Raw genomic sequence first — 20,767 nt, 5'->3', positions numbered from 1 at the left:
TTTTACTTATATATCTAGAGTAGTCAAAATCATGGAAACAGAAGGTAATAGGGTGGGTGCCAGGAGCTAGGGGAAGGAGAATTGGGGAGTTGGTTGTTCAATAGGTAGAGTTTTCGCCCTGGCCGGTTTGGCTCAGTGGTTAGAGCGTCAGCCTGCGGTCCATAGAGACCTGGGTTCGGTTCCTACTAAGGGCATGTACCTCAGTTGCAGTTCGTCCCCAGCCCTGGATGGGTCGTGCAGATGGCAGCCACTCGGTGTCCCTTTCACGTCAATGTTTCTCTCTCTCTCTCTCTCTCTCTCTCCCTCCCACTCTATCTGAACAAAAAAAATGGAAAAAATGTCCTCGGGTGAGGATAAAAAAAAAAATAGGTAGAGTTTCCATTTTGCAAGATGACAAAGTCCTAGAGATCTATTATGCAACAATGTAAATATAGTTAACACCAAAGAACTATATACTGCAAAATAATTAAGAGGGTAAATTTAATATTTTTATTACCACAATTAAAAAGAAAAGGGAGATGCCCGTCCAGTGTGGCTCAGTGGTCGAGCGTCGACCCATGAACCAAGAGGTCACCAATTCAATTCCCAGTTAGGGCACATGCCCAGGTTGTAGGCCAAATCCCCAGTGAGGGGGTCATCGATATTCTCTCTCATCGATGTTTCTACCTCTCTCTCTCTCTCTCTCTCTAAAATCAACAAAGAAAAAATATTTTTTAAAACAAAAAAGAAAAGGGAGAAAAAAGATGGCAGCAGGCAAGACCAGAGTGAGGGTGAGTGTGTGCGAGTGTAAGAGAGAGTATAAGTGGACGTGAGAGTCAATAAGCAACCTCAAGCAGTGCAGAAACGTGGGGCAGAGGGTTCTGGTGCTGTAGACCAGGGAGTACCTGGCTACCGTGCTAAGTGGCTTGTCAGGGCACTTCCCCCTGTGCGGCTGGAAGGCCCGCCATTCTGGAAGATCCTTTGGTCTTCTCTAGGAGGAGGCAGTGGGGAGAGGCTAAGGCTGAGCAACCTGAGTCCACCAGGGCACCTTGCACCACTGGACCAGTGGACCCCGCTGTGTCAATGTGGACCAGCACACAGTAGTGGCACTGTCAAGGTGCCTGCTGCAGGAGCCACGAGCCAGGAGTCGAGCATCATACCCCACAGTAACAGTAGTGCCAGCTCAGCAGCCAAGCACCATCCTCCACAGCAGCAGCAGTAGCACCAGCTTGGGAGCTCAGTACCTTCCCCCACAGCAGCAGTGACTGAGCAAGAGTGGAGCCCCACTCCCAAAAGCAACTGAGGCTAGGGAGCCGAGACACACCCCCAGCAACAGAGGCTCAGGAGTGGACATCCATCTCCAGGCAGCAGCAGCAGTGCAGATCGGCAGCTGAGACCCATCCCCAGCAGCATCAGCAGGCTGATCAGGAGCAGTGCCCTAGCCCAAGCAGCAGCAAGGCTCGAGCAGCAGAGACCCACCCCTGACAACTGCAGCAGTGGATTTGGAGTGGAGCCCTTCCCCTAGCAGTAGCAAGTCCTGGGAGCTGAGTATCCTCAGCCCCCAATGGCAACAGAGGACTGGGAGCTGACAGCACCCCCTGACAACAGCAGCAGCCGTAGCAGCACCAACCGGGAGCTGACACTCGCCCCCAGCAGCATCAGCAGCGACTGATCAGGAGCTGAACCCCACCAGGCAGCAGCGCAACCTAGCAGCACACCAGCTGGACCCACACCCCAGAAGCACCTACCACAACAGACCAATACCAGCCACCAGTTGTCAATCCTCCAGGACTCATGGCAGGCAAGAGGCACCATGCACCAAAACAGTCTGGGAGGTGCAGCAGCCTTATTTGATACACACTGACCTGCATACACATCCCAACATCCCTCACAAGGCCTGGAACTACCAGACTGCTAAAATGGTGAGACAAAGAAACAATCACCAAATGAAAGGAAAGGAGGAATCACCAGAAAAGGAACTACATGAAATGGAAGCAAACAATTTGTCAGATAAAGAATTCAAAGCAATGATTTTAAGGGCACTCAAACAATTTAGTGAGAACTACAAGCAACTTAGAATTATAAAAAACTCAGTGGGAACTACATAGGCATAAAAAAAGAGGTAGAAGCTATGAATAAAAATCAAGTGGAAATAAAGAATAACATAGCTGATATGAAAATTACCTTAGAAGGATTCAATAGTAGTTTAGAAGAAGCTGAAGACCAAATCAGTGAGTTAGAAGACAAAGTAGAAAAAAACACCCAAACAGAGTAGCAAATGGGGAAAAAAATTAAAAAGCAGGAGGAGAGTTTAAGGGAGCTTTGGGACAATACGAAACATAACAACATTCACATCACAGGGGTACCAGAGGAAAAGAATAAGAGAAAGGAATAGAGAACCTATTTGAAGAAATAATGACAGAAAACTTCTCTAATTTTGTGAAGTTGTCGACAAAGTCACACAAGTCCAGGAAACACAGAGAGTACCAAGCAAGATGAACCCTAAAACACCCACAGCTAGACACATCATAATTAAAATGGCAAACATTAAAAACAAAGAAAGACTCTTAAAGGAAGCAAGAGAGAGACAGAAAGTTACCTACAAGGGAGCTCCCATTAGACTGTCAGCTGATTTCTCAATAGATACACTGCAAAGCCAGAAGGGAGTGGCATAAAGTATACAAAGTAATGAAAGGCAAGGGTCTAAATCCAAGTCTACTCTATCCAGCAAGGCTATCATTCAAAATTGAAGGTGAAATAAAGAGCTTTACAGATTAAAAAAAAAAAAGCTAAAGAAATTTACCACCACCAAACCAGCAATGCAAGAAATGCTAAAGGGACTGTTGTAAGAAGAAGAAATAGAGAGAGAAGAACACAGGCATAAAATAAAAATGGCAACTAATAAGTATCTATCAATAATAATCTAAAATGTAAATGGCTTAAATGTTCCAATCAAAAGACATAGGGTAGCTGGTTGGATAAGAAAACACGACCCATATATATGCTGTCTACAAGAGACCCACTGCATAACAAAAGACTCACACAGGATGAAAGTGAAGGAATGGAAAAAAAATTTCCAGGCAAATGGAAATGAAAAAAACCTGGTGTAGTTAATGATGATATGAATTAGATATTCATATCTAATAAAAAAGACTTCGCCCTGGCCGGTTTGGCTCAGCGGTTGGAGCGTTGGCCTGCGGTACAGAGAGACCCGGGTTCGGTTCCCGCTAAGGGCATGTACCTCGGTTGCAGTTTGTCCCCGGCCCTGGTTGGTCGTGAGGGTGGCAGCCACTCGATGTGTCCCTTCACATCGATGTTTCTCTCTCTCTCTCTCTTCCTCTCTCTCCCTCCCGCTCTATATGAACAAAAAATGGAAAAATGTCCTCGGGTGAGGATAAAAAATAAATAAATAAAAATAATAATAATAATAAAAAAGACTTCAAAACAAGGGCCATAATAAGAGACAAAGAAAGTCACTACATAATATTAAAAGGATCAATCCAACAAGAAGATACAACCCTGAAAAACATATATGCACCGAATATAAAAGTACCAAAATTTAAAATTTTCTGGAGGACTTCAAGGGAGAATCAATAGCAATACAATCATAGTGGGTGACTTTAACACCCTACTGGATAGATCTTCTAGACAAAAACAAGGACACAGAGTCCTGAAATGATGAACTAGATCAGTTGGACTTAACTGATATATACAGAACATTTCACCCCAAAGCTGAAGAATATACATTCTTCTCAAATGCACACGGGACATTCTCAAAGATGGACCACATGTCAGGACATAAAGTAAGTCTCTACAAATTCAAGAAAATTGAAATCATATCAAGCATCTTCTCAGATCACAATGGCATGAAACTAGAAATCAATTACAACAAAAACACTCAAAAATATTTAAATACATGGAGGTTAAATAGTATGTTATTAAACAACAAATGGGTTACCAATGAGATCAAGAAATAAATCAAAAACTTCCTGGAAACTAATGAAAATGAACACACAACAATTAAAAAATCTATGGGACATGGCAAAAGCAGTCCTGAGAGGGAAGTTCATAGAAATACAGGCCTATCTCAAGAAAGAAGAAAAATTTCTAACATACTATCTAAACCAACAACTTAAAGATTTAGAAAGAGAACAAAAAGAAAAACCCAGAGTTAGTAGAAGGAAGGGAATAATAAAAATTAGAGCAGATATAAATGACATAGAGACTAAAAAAACAATACAAAAGATTAATAAAACCAAGAGCTGGTTCTTTGAAAAGATAAACAAGACTGATCAACTTTTAGCCAGACTCACCAAGATACAAAGAGAGAGAACCCAAATTAATAAAATCAGAAACAAATGAGATGAAGTAACAATGGATACCACAGAAATACAAAGGATTGTAAGAAAAATACTATGAACAATTATATGCCAACAAATTCGACAACCTAAGTGAAATGGACAAATTCTTAGAATCATATACTATTCCAAAACTCAGCTGGGAAGAGTCAGAAAACCTAAAAAAACCAGTAACAATTAAGGAAATAGAAGTAATCAATAAAATCCCAGCAAACAAAGGCCCTGGCCCGGACTGCTACACAGGGGAGTTTTACCAAACATTCAAACTATTCAAACTATTCTCCTCAAACTACTCCAAAAAATTCAAGAGAAAGGAAGACTTCCAAGCTCTTTTTTATGAGGCCAGCATAATCCTAATCCCAAAAGCAGATAAAGACACTACAAAGAAAGAAAATAACAGGCCAATATCCCTGATGAACACAGATGCCAAAATCCTCAACAAAATCTTAGTAAATCGAATCTAGCAATATATTTAAAAAATTATACACCATGACCAAGTGGGATTTATCCCAGGGATGCAACGCTGGTACAATATTCGTAAATCAATAAATGTGATATATCACATAAACAAAATGAAAGATAAAAATTATGTGATCATATCAACAGACACTGAAAAAGCATTTGACGAAATCCAGCATCCATTTTTGATAAAAACTCTCAGCAAAGTGGGAATAGAAGGATCATATCTCAACATAATAAATGTCACGTATGACAAACCTACAGCCAACATCATACTCAATGGGCAAAAAAAAGCATTTCCCTTAAGAACAGGAACAAGACAGGATGTCCACTTTCACCACTCTTATTTAACATACTATAGGAAGTCTTCACCACAGCAATCAGACAAGAAGAAAAAATAAAAGGGATCCAAATTGGAAAGGAAGAAGTGAAACTGTCATTATTCACAGATGACATGATACTGTACACAGAAAACTCTAAAGACTCCATCAAAAAACTAATAGATTTAATAAATTAATTCAGCAAAGTAGCAGGATCTAAAAATCAACATCCAGAAATCATTGGCATTTTATACAGCAATAATGAACACAGAGAAAGAGAAATTTTAAAAAATCCCATTTACCTTTGCAACAAAAAAAATTAAGATATATAGGAAAAAACTTAACCAAGGAAGTAAAGAACCTGTTCACACAAAACTACAAAACAATGAAAAAAGAAATAAAGGAAGATATAAAAAAGTGGAAGCATATACCTTGTTCATGGATTGGAAGAACTGACATCCTTAAAATGTCCATACTACCCAAAGCAATCTATAGATGCAGTGCAATCACCATTAAAATGCAAACAACATATTTCACAGAACTAGAACAAACACTCCAAAAGTTTATAGGGAACCAAAAAAAGACCACGAATAGCCACAGAAATCTTGAAAAAGAAGAATAAGGTAGGAGGGATCACAATACCGGATATCAGGTTATACTACAAAGCCACTGTAATCAAAACAGCCTGATACTGGCACAAGAACAGGCATATAGACTAACAGAACAGAACAGAGAACCCAGAAATTGACCCAAGACATTATGTTCAATTAATACTTGATAAAGTTGGCAAGAGCGTACAATGGAATAAAAACAGCCTCTTTAATAAGTGGTGTTGGGAAAATTGGACAGCTACATGCAAAAAAAAAAAAAGAAACTAGACCACCAACTTACACCATACACAAGAATAAATTCAAAATGGATAAAAGACTTAAATGTGATTCGTGAATCCCTACAAATCCTAGAAGAAAATGTAGGCAACAAAATTTTAGACATCACTAGCAGCAGAATTTTCACTGATACAACGCCTAAGGCAAGAGGAACAAAGGAAAAAATTAATACAGGGGATTACATCAAACTAAAAAGCTTCTGCATACCAAAGAAACAAGCATCAAAATGGAAAGGGAACCCACTATATGAGACAGCATAACTGCCAACGATACATCAGATAAGAGGTGAATTTCTAAAATATAAAGACAGATAATCCAATTAAAAATGGGCAGAGGCCCTGGTCAGTTTGGCTCAGCAGTCAGAGCATCAACCTGTGGACCAAGGGGTCACGGGTTCAGTTCCAGTCCAGGGCATGTACCTAAGTTGTGATACGTCCCCGACCAGGGCCGGGGTTGAGCAGAAAGCAACCAGTCAATGTGTCCCTCTCATGTTGATATTTCTCTCTCTCTCTCCCTCTCTCTCTCTCTCCCATCTTCCCACTCTATCTGAAGATAAATAGAAAAATATCCTCAAGTGAGGATCAAAATAAAATTTTTTAAAGAAAAAAATGCTCAACATAACTAATCATCAGAGAGATGCAAATTAAAACAACTATGAAGTATCACCTCACACCTACCAGAATGGCTGCCATCAACAAATCTTCAAACAAGTGCTGGCGAGGGTGTGGAGAAAAGGGGACTCTAGTACACTGCTGGTGGGAATGCAGACTGGTGCGGCCACTATGGAAAACAATATGATGTTTCTTCAAAAAATAAAAATTGGCCCTTGCCGGTCTGGCTCAGCGGTTAGAGCGTCGGCCTGCGGTCCAGAGAGACCCGGGTTCGGTTCCCGCTAAGGGCATGTACCTCGGTTGCAGTTTGTCCCCGGCCCTGGTTGGGTCATGCGGGAGGCAGCCACTCGATGTGTCCTTTTCACATCAATGTTTCTCTCTCTCTCTCTCTCCCCCCTCCCACTCTATCTGAGCAAAAAATGGAAAAATGCCCCTGGGTGAGGATTTAAAAAAAAAAAAAAAAAAATTGAACTGCCATTTGATCCAGTGATCCCACTTTTTTTTTTTTTTTTTCAAATCTTTATTGTTGGATGTAAAATGTATTACAGATGTTCCACATTCCACTTTTAAGAATATATCCCAACAAGTTTGAAACTCCAATCAGAAAGAATATATGCACCCCTACGTTCATAGCAGCACTATTTACAATTGCTAAGATCTGGAAACAGTCCAAGTGTCCATCAGTAAATGAGTGGATAAAAAAGCTGTGGTACATATACACAATGGAATACTATGCAGCTGTAAGAAAGATCTCTTATCCTTTGAGACAACATGGAGGGACCTGGAGAGTATTATGCTAAGTGAAATAAGCCAGTCAGAGAGAGACAAGAATCACACAGTCTCACTTATTTGTGGAATATAATGAACAAAATAAGCTTATAAACAAAATAGACTCAGAAACATAGAAGTAGGGTTCAGACTGACAAACCTCAGAGGAGGGGTACGGGGGGAGGGAAGAGATAAACCAAAGAACTTACGCTTTTAAACATAACCAATGGACACACACAACAATGCTGTGAAGGAGGGGCAGGACAGAAGGAGAGTGTCAATGGGGGAAAAGGGAGAAACATCTGTAACAAAAATAAATTAAATTCTGTTCAAAAAATGAAAAGAAGTCACAGAAATTAGTGTCCTAGAGGTCACACTAACACAAAAATATTTCAAATCAACTAACTTCTAGTGTCCAATCCTAATCCCTAAAATTCCTTTTCTCCAAATTAAAAAAAAAAAAAACGTGAACATGTCTTGCTAGTAGGACATATGTTTTTAAAAACAAGGAAAGAAAAGACAATACAAATACTAAGCAACAGTAGAAATACAAAGCAGACTATTCAAACATGATCTAATTGTGTCATCCCCACCCATAATCCAACCTAAATTCATTAAATAAAACCATATATAGGCTTCTCTTTACTCCAAAGATAAAGAAAAACTCCTCAACCGGCTTACAAGGCCTGGCACCCTCCAAGACACCTCTCCAGCCTCTTCTCCCACCAGATTCTTCTACACTTTTCCTGCTCCATACTTAGAACTGCACTGCAATTCGTTAGGCCTCTTCATGAACTGTGACATCACAGAGTCTTTGCCCTTACTGGTTGCTCTGACTGGAACACTCTTCCTTCCTGTGCATCCTTCATATTTCAGTCCAATGTCACTTCTGTGACTTCCCTAATTCAAATACTTGTCACAGTTGTAGTTTTATATTCGTGTGATTATATGATATCATCTGCTGAGGACAGGCACCTTGTATGCACTCACTCTCCCCCATTTCCTAGACCAAGCATAATGCCTCGTACCAAGTAAGCACTCAATTTGTTGACTAAGTGAATAAATGGGCACGAAACCTGTAAGAAACAACTAGGTCTCCTTAAGAGTGTGCATCTTCACAAAAGGAATTTTTGGAGAATGCCAAAAGCAATTGAGTCTAAAATCCCTATTCAACTTGTTTTTTGTTTTTTGTTTTTAATCCTCACTCAAGGACATTCTTCCATTTTCCATTCTGACAGAGAGGGAGGGAGGGAGGGAGGGAGGGAGAGATGGAAAGGGATAAACATCGATGTGAAAGGGATACATCGAGTGGCTGCCACCGCAGGACCCAACCAGGGCCGGGGACAAACTGCAACTGAGGTACATGCCCTTAGCGGAACCAAACCCGGGTCTCTGGACTGCAGGCCGACGCTCTAACCGCTAAGCCAAACCGGCCAGGGCCCTATTCAACTCTTTAAAAAGAAAAATAAGTCAATTCAGATGCACATGCAGGCATACCTTGGAGATATTGTGGTTTCAATTCCAGACAACCATAATAAAGCAAATCACACAATAAACTGAGTCACCCGCTTTTTGCTGGTGGAGGGTCTTGCCTACCATTTGTAAAAATGCAAAACCTGTGATACACAATAAAACAAAGCAAAATAAAATGAGGTGTACCTGTATAAATTTCTCTAGCCCTTCTGTGTCTCTAGGCAAATACTAAGCATCCAAGGTAGGTAGTTTAAACACACACAGACAGACAGACAGACAGACAGACACACACACACACACACACCATAAGTAAAGCAGAGCAATTAGTTGCTGAGTAACTGTTGTTTTTAATATTTCCTGATACACAGTAAGCATTCTGGAAATACCTGTCAAATGAAGAAAGAGCAACATTTCACAAGACTAGTAAACATGAAACAGTAAGTAACTCTACTTAAACTGTGGTGTCTTATGTAAAAAAAGATCAACTGCAGAAGCACAGGAAAGAATCTCTAGTGGCAAAGCACTCTCTATTAGCCTCATTATATTAGGTCTCAAACACAAAAAAAATGCCAAATAGATTTGTACTAAGAGTGGAAGAAATAGATACTGCAATCAAGTGGCCTTAAAATTTAAATAAATACTACAAAATATCAGGTGAGACTATTTCCCAAACACTTAAGAATATAAAGAAAGAAACTATTTAGGATTCCATCACCCTCCAATATGAATATAGGTTGTATCTATATTTTAAAAAGGAGAAAAATAGTATCTATACTTCAGAGATATAATCCAAAACATGTTCCTGAAATCTCAGCCCCATACTGATCTCTACTCTGGCTGATTTTGCATTTAAAAAGAAGTGATTTTATAGTTTTCCTAAAATGTAATGTGTGCAGTCTCATTTCTTACATGTATCCTTTTAGGTGTACATAACACTGTAGGTGCTTAATAGCTGGCGGGGCGTGGGGGGGGGGGTGTGAATCCTCACCCCAGGATATTTTTCCACTGATTTTTAGAGAGTGGAAGGGAAGGAGGGAGAAACATCCACGTGAGGAGACACATCCATTGGTGGTCTCCCATATGTGTCTCCACCAGGGTGGGAGAGCACCCAGGTATTGAGCGCCCTACCCTTGACCCTCCAGTATGCGGCTGACTATGCTCTAACCACTGAGCCACACTAGCCAGGGCAATAAATAGTTACTGACCTGAAATGAAATTATACTGTTTTGAGCAAAGAATTTTGAGATACGAACTCTTGTTTTTTTATTCCCAAATAATGTCATTCCCAAAAATTGTTCATATGCCTGTTTTGGCTCCATCATAATTGGATTAAACACAAGTTATTATCCAACAGCGTTGCCACTCCTTCATACTCAGTTAAGGGAAGTGGTTTAGTCCCTTGTACAGTAGTTCCATATACATTTCAGTTTGTGGATTTCCGGGGGGGGGGGGGGGGCTGGGATTTTGACAGCTTGTTTTGAGTCTGTTTTCAAATGTAAATCAAAGACATTAACAACACCTGTCCCTACTTTCCTCAACGTAGCAAATTCCTAAACCTACTCAGTCCCAGGGAAGAGTTCCCCACGTAGAAAATTGGAAAATACAAAATCTTAGCTACACAACACTAACTGCACACCACTGGAGACTGGAAAGCTAATTTCCCGGGGAAACGCCCGGTACAAAATACTCAATTAAATGAGTCTCCACGATCGACAAAGCGGCTGGCAGACGTGAAGTAATAGGGCTGAGCGGCTGCCCTCCGGCTCCGGCGGCGCCCCGCGCCTGCCCGCCCCGAACGTCGCGCCAGGACGCGGGAGAACGCGGCCACCGGCTGTCCGGCCGGTCTCCTCCCCGCGCACCACGCGGGCCACGAGGAGGGCTGGCGGCGAGGAGCCGGGGCCCGGAGGCCGCGTCTGCCGGGAGCGGGGGGCGTGAGGCGGGCAGGGGCGACGCCAGGGCCCCGGGAAACGCCAGAGGCGGAGGGCGCTCGCCCGGGGCGCCACAGGTGCCCCCGAGTGGCCACGGACGCCCCGCAGGCCAGACCCGGCCGGTTCGGGAAGAGGTCGAGGCGGGGGTCGAGGTGGGCTCGCGGGGCGGGGACGAGAGGCCTCACCGTAGCTCCCGGGAGGCCGGCGCCGCCGCGGTCCCGCAGTTGCTAAGGAGAATGCTCTTCCGGGTCGCGGGCGCCCTAGAGCGCAACGGAGGCCGGAAGGGCCCGGGCGCGAGCGCAGGCGCGGGCGTGCGCGGCGGAGGCGGGGGTCTGCGGCTCCGCGGCTCTGCGGCTCCGCGGCGGCGGGGTCCGGGCGGGAGCCCCCGCGGCGGCGCCGGGTGGTAGCCGGTGGCTCTAGCGAGGCGGCCTCTGGGACCGGGCCTTTCTGCCCAGGCCCTCGGAACTGGGGCCGACCCTCACCCCGCAGGCGCCGCCAGTCTTGGGGCGTCTCACCCGCTCTGGCCCCCTTTCCGATGACAGGGTTTTACTCCACGACGCCTGCTCAGGGCTAGGGGCAGGGCTGGCACTGGGGATACAGAGGAGGCGACCCAGGCGAGGTCCCTGCCCTCCGAATGCCAGGCTGGCCAAGTGAAAACAACTCCCTGAGCCTGCCCGAGGGGGCCTATCCAGACCCAAGGTGGGGAACGCTGATGGTGGAGACATCCATAAAAAGGGTAAGGGAGAAAGTGCTTCAGGTCAGAGTAGGCTCAGGGGAGACCCCCACGAAAAGGCCAGTGTGGTGCACGCAGGGACGTGCCTAGAGAAGAAAGAATGGCCGAGGGTGGAACCTGGCGAAGGAAACATTGTGGGTGTGAACAAAGGATGAGGAACCTCCAAACAGCAGCCAGACCCATGTTGGGTTGAAGGACTTCTGAGGATAAGGCAAGACAGGACAGAATTTCAGGATAGAAGCAAGAATACAAGAGCAAAGAAGGACAATTTTTTTTTTTTCTTTATTGATTTTAGCGAGAAAGGAGGGGAGAAGGAGCGAGAGAAACATAGATGAGAGAGAACATCCATTCGCTGCCTCCTGCACGCCCCCCACTGGGGATCGGGCCCATAACCTGGACATGTGCCCTGACCGGGAATCAAACCCGGGACCTCTTTGTGCATGGGTCCACGCTCAATCACTGAGCCACTCCTGCCGGGCAAGGAAGGACAATCATTGTACATAAGTTCAACAAGCTGATCCCGCTCTGATTGGCCGGCCATCTGGCAGAAAGTATGGTGTCAGCCAGTGTGAAGTCTCCTTTGCAGGGCTGGGTAGATCCCGACATCTAAGTCCAGTGAGCCCAGTACGTCCTCATGTGGGCCAAAGGAAAACCACAATACACTTTGGAGTGACTTGCAGGGAGAGGCTTGCCTCACGAGTGTATTCTAGTTCTTAACTCCAGTGCATTTCCATTATATCAAATAATACAATAAGCGCCACCAAAAGAGGAATAGTCTTCTCTGAAAGACTATAAATCTATTCCACCAGCCATCTGTGGAAATAAACCACAAAATTCTAAATGTGTGGCTGAAGAGTTTAAAAACACCTGAAATATCAGCCAAGGGGGCATAGATATAACACCAGCAAGGCAGAACCAGAAAACTGTTATAATTTGATAAAGGAAGTTAAATCAATTATGTGAGCAGAAGGGGCAAAGTCAGCCTTTAAGGTGGAAAAAAAAGAAGACCCAAATACATGAAGTATAGTAGGTGAAGCTTATCCCACATTCTCCCAGCGGCCTTGAATATAGCACCTATTCTAAAGAACTGTTCTGATCTCCAAGGGAGGGACTGCAACCTCTCCCCAGAGCCCTGGGAAGGAGTAAGATGGCCACCATCCTGCGTGGCCGCAACTCAGCAAAAACCCTGAGCGCCATCCAAATCCCAAGTGTCCCCACACAGTTCCAGTCCAGTGGCCCTCCCTGTGTTGGAGCCCAAGATATGCTGAAACCCTAACCCACAGGACCTCAGACAGAACTTTATTTGGAAAGAGGGTCTTTGCAGAGTCAACCAAGTTAAGTAATACGAGGTCATCAGAGTGGGCCCTATACAGAGGGGTAATATGGACAGATACAAGCAGAGGGAAGGTGCCATGAAAAAAAAAAACTTTTGTTGAAGAAGCAAGATGATTCATGAGGCTCAACATGGCTGGAGTTCTGGGAGATTTCAATGGTGCTTCAAGAGCTACAGCCCCTGCTGGTTTGCCTCAGCGGCTAGAGCATTGGTCCATAGACCAAAGGGTCATGGGTTTGATTCCTGGACAAGGGCATATACCTGGGTTTCAGGTTCAATCCCTGCTCCATTCCAGGTCATGCAAGAGGCAACCAATCAATGTGTCTCATGTCGATGTTTTTTTTTCTCTCTCTCTCCCCCATCCCCCTCCTTCCCTCCCTTCCACTCTATATCTAAAAATCAATGAAAAAATATTCTCCTTTGAAGATTAACAAAAAAAAAAAAAAAAAGAGCCTGTCCAGTGTGGCTCAGTGGATTGAGCATTGCCCCATGGACTGAGAGGTCCCAGTTCAATTCCAAGTCAGGGCATATGCCCGGGTTGCAGGCTCTATACTCAGTGTGGGACATGCAGGAGGCAGCCGATTGATTTTTAATCCTCACTGGAAGATATTTTTCCATTGATTTTCAGATAAGGGTGGGAAGGAGGGAGAGAGAGAAACATTGATGTGAGAAAGACACACTGATTGGTTGCCTCCTGCACGACCCCAACTAGAGCCAGGGATCAAACCGCAACCGAGGTACGTGCCCTTGACCAGAATCAAACCTGCAACTTTTTGGTCCATGGGCCCTCACTCTAACTGCTAAGCCAAACCAGCCAGGGCTTTCACATTGATGTTTCTATCTCTTTCCCTTCCTTTCTGTCTAAATCAATAAAGATTTTAAAAAGAGAGAGAGAAACTTATAGCTATGAAGGGCATATATTTTTAAAATTTTATCTTTATTGTTGAAGTTGTACCAGAGGCTCCTTATACTATCCTCATTTTTTTTTTAATTCTTTTTTTCTTTTTGCTGTTCTGATTGGGTGTTTTTTGATTCCTTATATTCCAAATCGATGGTTTTCTTCTTGGCTTCAACTACTCTACTAATGCCCTGTAAATTGGTCTTTATTTCAGTTAGTGCATCCTTCATTTTGGACTGGTCCTTTTTTATGCTCTTGAGGTCCTCACCAAGTTTCTTGAGCATCCTTATAACCAATGTTTTGAACTCTGCATCATTTAGATTGCTTATCTTCATTTTATTTTATTCTTTTCCTGGAGTTTTATTCTGTTCCTTCATTTGGAACTTGTTTCTTTGTCTCCTCATTTGGGCTGCGTCCCTGTGTTTGTTTCTATGTATTAGGTCGAGTTGCTCTGTCTCCTAGGCTTGGTAGGATGGCCTGTGGTAGTAGGTGTCCTGTAGGGTCGAGTGGCGCAGCCTCCCTGATCACCCCAGCTGGGCCCTTGAATTGTACCCCTCCTGTGGACTGTCCACCCTTCTGCTGTAATTGAGTCTTGATTGCTGTTGGCACATCAATGGGAGGGATTTACTCAGGCTGATCAACTGCAAGGACTGGTTGTGCCCACTGACCTCTGACCTCTGAGTACCTTGGAGGATCAGCTGTGCAGGGGCCCACCACACAGAGCAAGACTTACTTCAGCAGGGCTCTGGTACCCACTGAGTCCACTCACTGAGTGTGTCACTTGTGGAGGTGGTTGGGTGGTGGTGTTTCAATGTGGTCTGAAGCTGTCCACCGGGTGTGCTGGCTCTGGGGCCAGGTCAGCCACTGCCTGTGTTCTACTTGGAGCCACCCGGCATAAGCTACAAAGTGATCTGCAGATGGCTGCTTCTTGTGCTGGGCTTGGAGGTGTCCAGGCAAAGCAAAGTTGTGAACCAAGGCTGGCTGCTTCTAGTGCCAGGTTTGGGCTGCTTAGCAAGATGCTGGGGCTCGCTGAGGCCAGATGCTGCTTGTTTGAGAGAATTTAGGAAAATCTGAAGCAGGAGCCGAGACAGGCCAAACCTATGGTAAAGCCACCGCAAACAGCTTGTGTAGGCCCGAAACTTGGATGGGGCAGATCTTCAGGGAATGACCAGGGCAGGGCCAACAGTATGAGCCATGTTGCTGGAGTCCCAGATATGGTGCCCCTCTGCCTGCACAGTGGGGGAAGGGCTCACCAAAGAAACAATGGCCTCCACCAGCACTTCTGTCCTAAAGACAGCTGCCTCTCCAGCTCTCGCCCCCGATGCCAAACAATTCAGTTCCTCCCTTTATGTCTCTGGTGCCTTTCAAGGTGCCTCCCCCATGCTGGAGCCCAGAGGGTGACAGTCCAAATAAGTCCATGTGCGGTCCCTTTAATAGGAGCTGCCTGGGACTCCAGAAGCCTCAGCTTCCCTTAGCCTCAGTTCCCCCTGGTTGTACAGCCAGAAGTTCTGGAGACTTCTCTTCCTGGTACTGGGACCCTGAGCTGGGGGGCCTGGTGTGGGACAGGGACCCCTCACTCCTCAGGGAGGACCTTCACAGCTGAGTTAGCCCTCCTGGTTTTTAATCCACCACACGTAGGTGTGGGACCAGCCTGTCCCCACGTCTGCCCCTCCTCCCAGTCTCAATGTGGCTTCTTTAATTTTGTAGTTGTAGGACTTCCCTTCAGCTCAATGTCATGCAGGTCTGAATGATGGTTGTTTAGTTGTAATTTTGATGTGGTTGTTAGAGAAGCCAAGTACCACATTTACATACACTGCCATCTTGACCGGAAGTCAAGGGCATTTTTTTTTTTTTAATCCTCATCTGAGGACATTTTTGCTTTTATCTTCAGATAGAGCGGGAGGGAGAGAGAAAGGAAGAGAAAGAGAGAAATATCGATGTGGGAGAGAGACATCGACTGGTTGCCACCCAAACAACCCCAAGAGGGACGGGGGACAAACTGCAACGGAGGTACGTGCCCTTAGCGGGAACCGAACCCGGGCCTCTCTGGACCAGGCTGACACTCTAACCGCTGAGCCAAACCAGCCAGGGCAAGGGCGTATTTTTTTACAGGGTGGTCCCCTCAATATTTCAAGTACCCATCTGGCCCCATATCTATACTTATTACAATACTATTGACTCTATTCCCTATGCTGTACTTTGCATCTCAGTGAATATTCTGTAACTACCAATTTGTACCTCTTAATTCCTTCACCTTTTTCACCCAGACCCCCAATCCTCCTCCTTTCTGTCAATTGTCTGTTCTCTGTATCTATGAGTCTGGGTTTTTTTTGTTTTGTTTTGTTCTTTAGATTCCACACATGAGTTAAATTATATAGTATTTTTCTTTCTCTGTCTGACTTATTTTTCACTTAACATAATATCCTCTAGGTCCATCCAAGCTGTCACAAATGGTAAGACTTCATTCTTTTTTATGGCCGAGTAGTATTCCCTTGTATGTATCTATTCCACTGTTTTTTTATATACTCATCTATTGATGAACACTAGGGTTGCTTCTATATTTTGGCTATTGTAAAAAAATGCTGCAATGAACATGGCGATGCATATATTCTTTCAAATTTGTGGTTTGGGTTTCTTCAGATTTAGTCTCAGAAGTAGAATTGCTGGATCATAAGGCAATTTTATTTTTAATTTTTTGAAGAACACCCACACTGTTTTTTATAGTGGTTGCATCAATCTGCATTCCCACCAACAATGCACTAGAGTTCCCTTTTCTCCACATCCTCGCCAACACTTGTTGTTTGTTGATTTATTGATGATAGACATACTGACAGGTGAGAGGTAGTATCTCATTGTGGTTCTGATTTGCATTTCTCTTATGACTAGTGGTGTTGAGCAACTTTTCATATGTCTATTGGTCATCTGTATGTCTTCTTTGGAGAAGTGTCTATTCAGGTCTTCTGCCCACTTTTTAGTTGGTTGCTTGTTTTTCTGGTATTGAGTTGTGAGTTCCTTATTTTTAAGATTTTTGTTAAGATTTCTTTTTAAATCCTCACCTGATGATATGTTCTTTTTTTTTATCCTCACTGGAGAACATTTTTCCATTTGTATTCAGATAGAGTGGGAGGGAGAGAGAGAGAGAAACATTGATGTGAAAGGGACACATTGAGTGGCTGCCTCCCATACCATCCCAACCAGGGCCGGGGACGAATCACAACCGAGGTACGTGCCCTTGACCAGAATCAAACACGTGACTCATTAGTTCACAGGCCAATGCTCTAACTGCTGAGCCAAACTGACCAGGGCGATATATTCTTTTTAATGATTTTTAAAGAGTAAGAAACATCAATGTGAGAGAGAAACATCGATCAGTTGCCTCCTGTATGCACCGCTACCGGGATTGAACCTGCAACCTCGGTATGTGTCCTGACCGAGAATCAAACCCACAGTCTTTTGGTGTACAGGATGATGTTCCAGCCAGTTGAGCTACCTAGCCAGGGCAAGTTGTGAGTTTTATAAATTTTGAATATTAACTCTTTATTGGATGTAAGATTGGCAAATATATTCTCTCATTCAATAGGCTGTCATCTTTTCATTTTGTTAATGGTTTCCTTTGCTGTGCAAAAACTTTTATTTTTTTATTTTATTTTATTTTTTTATCTTCACCAGAGGACATTTTTGCATTTATCTTCAGATAGAGTGGGAGGGAGAGAGGAAGTAAGAGAGAGAGAGAAACATCGATGTGAGAGGGACACATCGACTGGTTGCCACCCACATGACCCCAACAGGGGCCAGGGACAAACTGCAACCAAGGTACATGCCCTTAGCGGGAACCGAACCTGGGACTCTCTGATCTGTGGGCCACGCTCTAACTGCTGAGCCAAACCAGCCAGGGCACAAAAATTTTTAGTTTGATGTATTTCCATTTGTTTGTTTGTTTTTTTCTTTTGTTTTGCTTGCCCAGGAGGATATGTGAGAAAAAATACTGCTAAGAGAAATGTCTGAGATTGTATTGCCTATCTTTTCTTCTAGGAGTTTTATGGTTTCAGGTCTTACATTTAAGTCTTTAACCCATTTTGAGTTCATTCTTATATATGGTGTAAAAAGGTGTAAAGGGCATATTTTAGAGAACTGAAGAGAGTTGTGGGTGAAGTCTGTACTTTCGGGACAGTGAGGAGGGCATGGAAGGTTTCAGGTGAGGTGCTTTGTCTGACTTTGGTCTTTGGATGATTGATGATGGCCAATTAATGATGCAAAATGCTTTGAAGAATGCCCCCAATATACAAATGGAGGACCAGGGTTATCACACCTTGTTTGTATATGAAGTAAGCCATCTGTTGCCTCCAGAGAATTCCATTTTGGCATTTCGGGGATTGTGTCTGTCCAAGCCTTCCGGGGAGTTGAGTTGAGGGGTTACAGACAGCTATCACTGCCCCAGAGCTTTCCAGTGCCAGCCCACCCCTGATTCCTAACCCCCACCGCCACTTACTTGGCTTTCTCCTACACTGGCATCCACCAAGTCACAAAGGCAGACACCCAGGAGTCATTCTTGACACCCCTACTTTCCTTCACCACCTCACCCTCACTCTAACAGCCTAGTCCAAGAACAAGTCCTGTAGATTGTCTCATCCTCCCCACCCAATTCCACTGCCACCAGTTGCAGTGAAAGGAACAAATAACCAAGCAACTCAGAATCAGTAAGAAGTGTTGCAACCTCAAAGATGAAGCCAGGTGATAAAGGCAGTCCCTGTGTTTTTGTGCCCGTGTATGAAAACAGTGTAATAACCAACACCACAAGAACTTAAGGAGATAAGATGGAAAAAAGTCACCCAGCTGGTGTGGCTCAGTGGTTGAGCGTCGACCCATGCACCAAGAGGTCGCCGGTTTGATTCCTGGTCAGGGCACATGCCCAGGTTGTGAGCCTGATCCCCAGTGGGGGGCATGCAGGAGGCAGCCAATTGATGTTTCTCTCTCATCAATGATTCTATCTCTCTTTCCTTCTTCCTTCCTCTCTCTCTCTAAAGTCAATAAAGAATAAAAAATAAAAATAAAAAGGTGGAATAAAGTTACTCAACAACTTGTTTTGCTTGCCTTTCACATGCTAATTTCACCTTGAAAAAACTAAAAGATAATGAAAGGACCTATTAAATAGATTCAAGAAAAACTAAGGTAGAATGAACCAAAAGTAAAAGTGTGTTCGCTGGCCTGGGCTGCGACTTTGGAAGGCCCCAGCTCAGTTGTGGGGTGCATTAAAGTGCCAGGAGCCCCGTCTTTACCTCTGCAGGCTGAGTGCTGTGTGCTGACAGTGCTGTGGGTAAGCAGAAAACATTTCTCATCAAACACCCTATCCATTGTCTTGGCCTCCTTCACTGCAGCAACTGGGCCCACCCAGACCACTATTCCCACCTGCTGCTCTGTCTGAGTATAGCCTGTTTTGGTTCTGGTCTCACTTTAAACTCAGTTTTAAAAACTCGATTCTTCTTTTCCTTCTACCTTTATAGTATTGTTTTTCTCTTAAGTTCTTAAATATAAATACTTCTAAGACAGTCCCCTTTTTTTCCCTTTCTTTTGCCTAATAGGTCTTACTTAGCCTTTACCTTAATTTCTCTTTTACCTTCTAGTTCCTATTTAAAATTTTAACTGTTTCCCTGGCCGGTTTGGCTCAGCGGTTAGAGCATCGGCCTGCTGTCTGGAGAGACCCGGGTTCGGTTCCCGCTAAGGGCATGTACCTCGGTTGCAGTTTGTCCCCGGCCCTGGTTGGTTGTGCGGGTGGCAGCCACTCGATGTGTCTCTTTCACGTCGATGTTTCTCTCTCTCTCTCTCTCTCCCTCCCACTCTATCTGTACAAAAAAATGAAAAAATGTCCTCGGGTGAGGAAAAATAAATAAAAAATAAAATAAAATAAATTTTAACTGTTAATTTTATTCTGTCGGGATTTTATCAACATATTATTCTTAACCTTTTGAAAAATTTTTTCATATGCAATGTTAATCTTTTTAAACTTTCCCACATTTTAAATTTTGTCTTCATTTTTATATTTTTCTTGTCCTATTTTAATGTTTCCTTTCTCTGATCCATCATCTTGCAGATTTTTTCTGGTCTCAAACTTTCTGTTTGAATCACAGATGCATCGCAGCAGCTACAAATGGCATCTAACAGCTATTACACTTTAAAAGAGAAAGAATGGCCCTCGCCCATTTGGCTAAGCGGTAGAGTGTCGACCCGCGGACCAAAGAGTCGTAGGTTCGATTCCAGTCAAGGGCACGTACCTGGGTTGCAGTTTGTCCTGGCCCTGGTTGGGTTCGTGCAGGAGGTGACCAATCGATGCTTTTCTCTCTCTCTCTCTCTCTCTCTCTCTCTCTCTCTCTCTCTCTCTGAGGATAGATGGAAAAATATCCTCAGATGAATGAGGATTAAAAATAAATACACGTAAATAGAGAAAGAATGGCATTAAATTCACCAATCCCAGAATGCGTATACCCTTGTTGTGTGGGAGAATTCACTGCAGTGGGAGGTTTTTATAGGACAAGATTTGACTTTTCTCCTATACCTTGCCCTCTGCCAGATACTAACCTCATATGAAGCTATAAAGATCTCTCTCATGTTGTAATCCTCATACAGCAGCAATGCAACATAGCTCTTAAGACAAGGGGAACCAAACTGCTGGGTTCAAATCCATCTTCTCCATTTCCTCACTGTATGACCTTGGGCAAGTGACTCAACCTCTCGGTGGCTATTTTCCTCACCTACAGAATGTGGATGATTACAGTACCACCTTATAAGGTTGATGTGAGGTTTAAATGAATCAATATATGTAAAGCATTTAGAACAGTGCCTGGCATATAGTAAATGTATGTTTTGCTAAAATGCCGATTTAATAAGAAGTTATCCTAAATAGCAGACACTCTCAGGGGTATAAAACAACCAAATATCTTGTGGATGATGGTCCTGATGGAGCAGCTTTCATTCTTCCTCTCATAGCAAACATTGTAGCCTACCAAACTGCTCTTTGGCAGTCTC

General features: G+C 43.8%; 1 protein-coding gene across 1 annotated transcript in view; it reads right to left on the bottom strand.

Moving 5' to 3' along the window:
* The window catches only part of DIS3L2 (DIS3 like 3'-5' exoribonuclease 2), a 340,082-nt gene extending 329,052 nt beyond the window's left edge, over positions 1-11,030 (bottom strand). Inside the window, exon 1 of the mRNA XM_036253315.1 lies at positions 10,969-11,030. The gene's annotated coding sequence lies outside the window, so the exon portion shown is untranslated. The remainder of the gene's footprint in view (positions 1-10,968) is intronic.
* Between the last annotated feature and the right edge of the window lie 9,737 nt (positions 11,031-20,767).

This window comes from Molossus molossus, unplaced genomic scaffold (assembly GCF_014108415.1).
Source record: "Molossus molossus isolate mMolMol1 unplaced genomic scaffold, mMolMol1.p scaffold_m16_p_11, whole genome shotgun sequence".
Classification (NCBI taxonomy): Eukaryota; Metazoa; Chordata; class Mammalia; order Chiroptera; family Molossidae; genus Molossus; species Molossus molossus.
The sequence above is the reverse complement of the archived record's forward strand: the minus strand, read 5'-3'. Positions and strand labels throughout refer to the sequence as shown.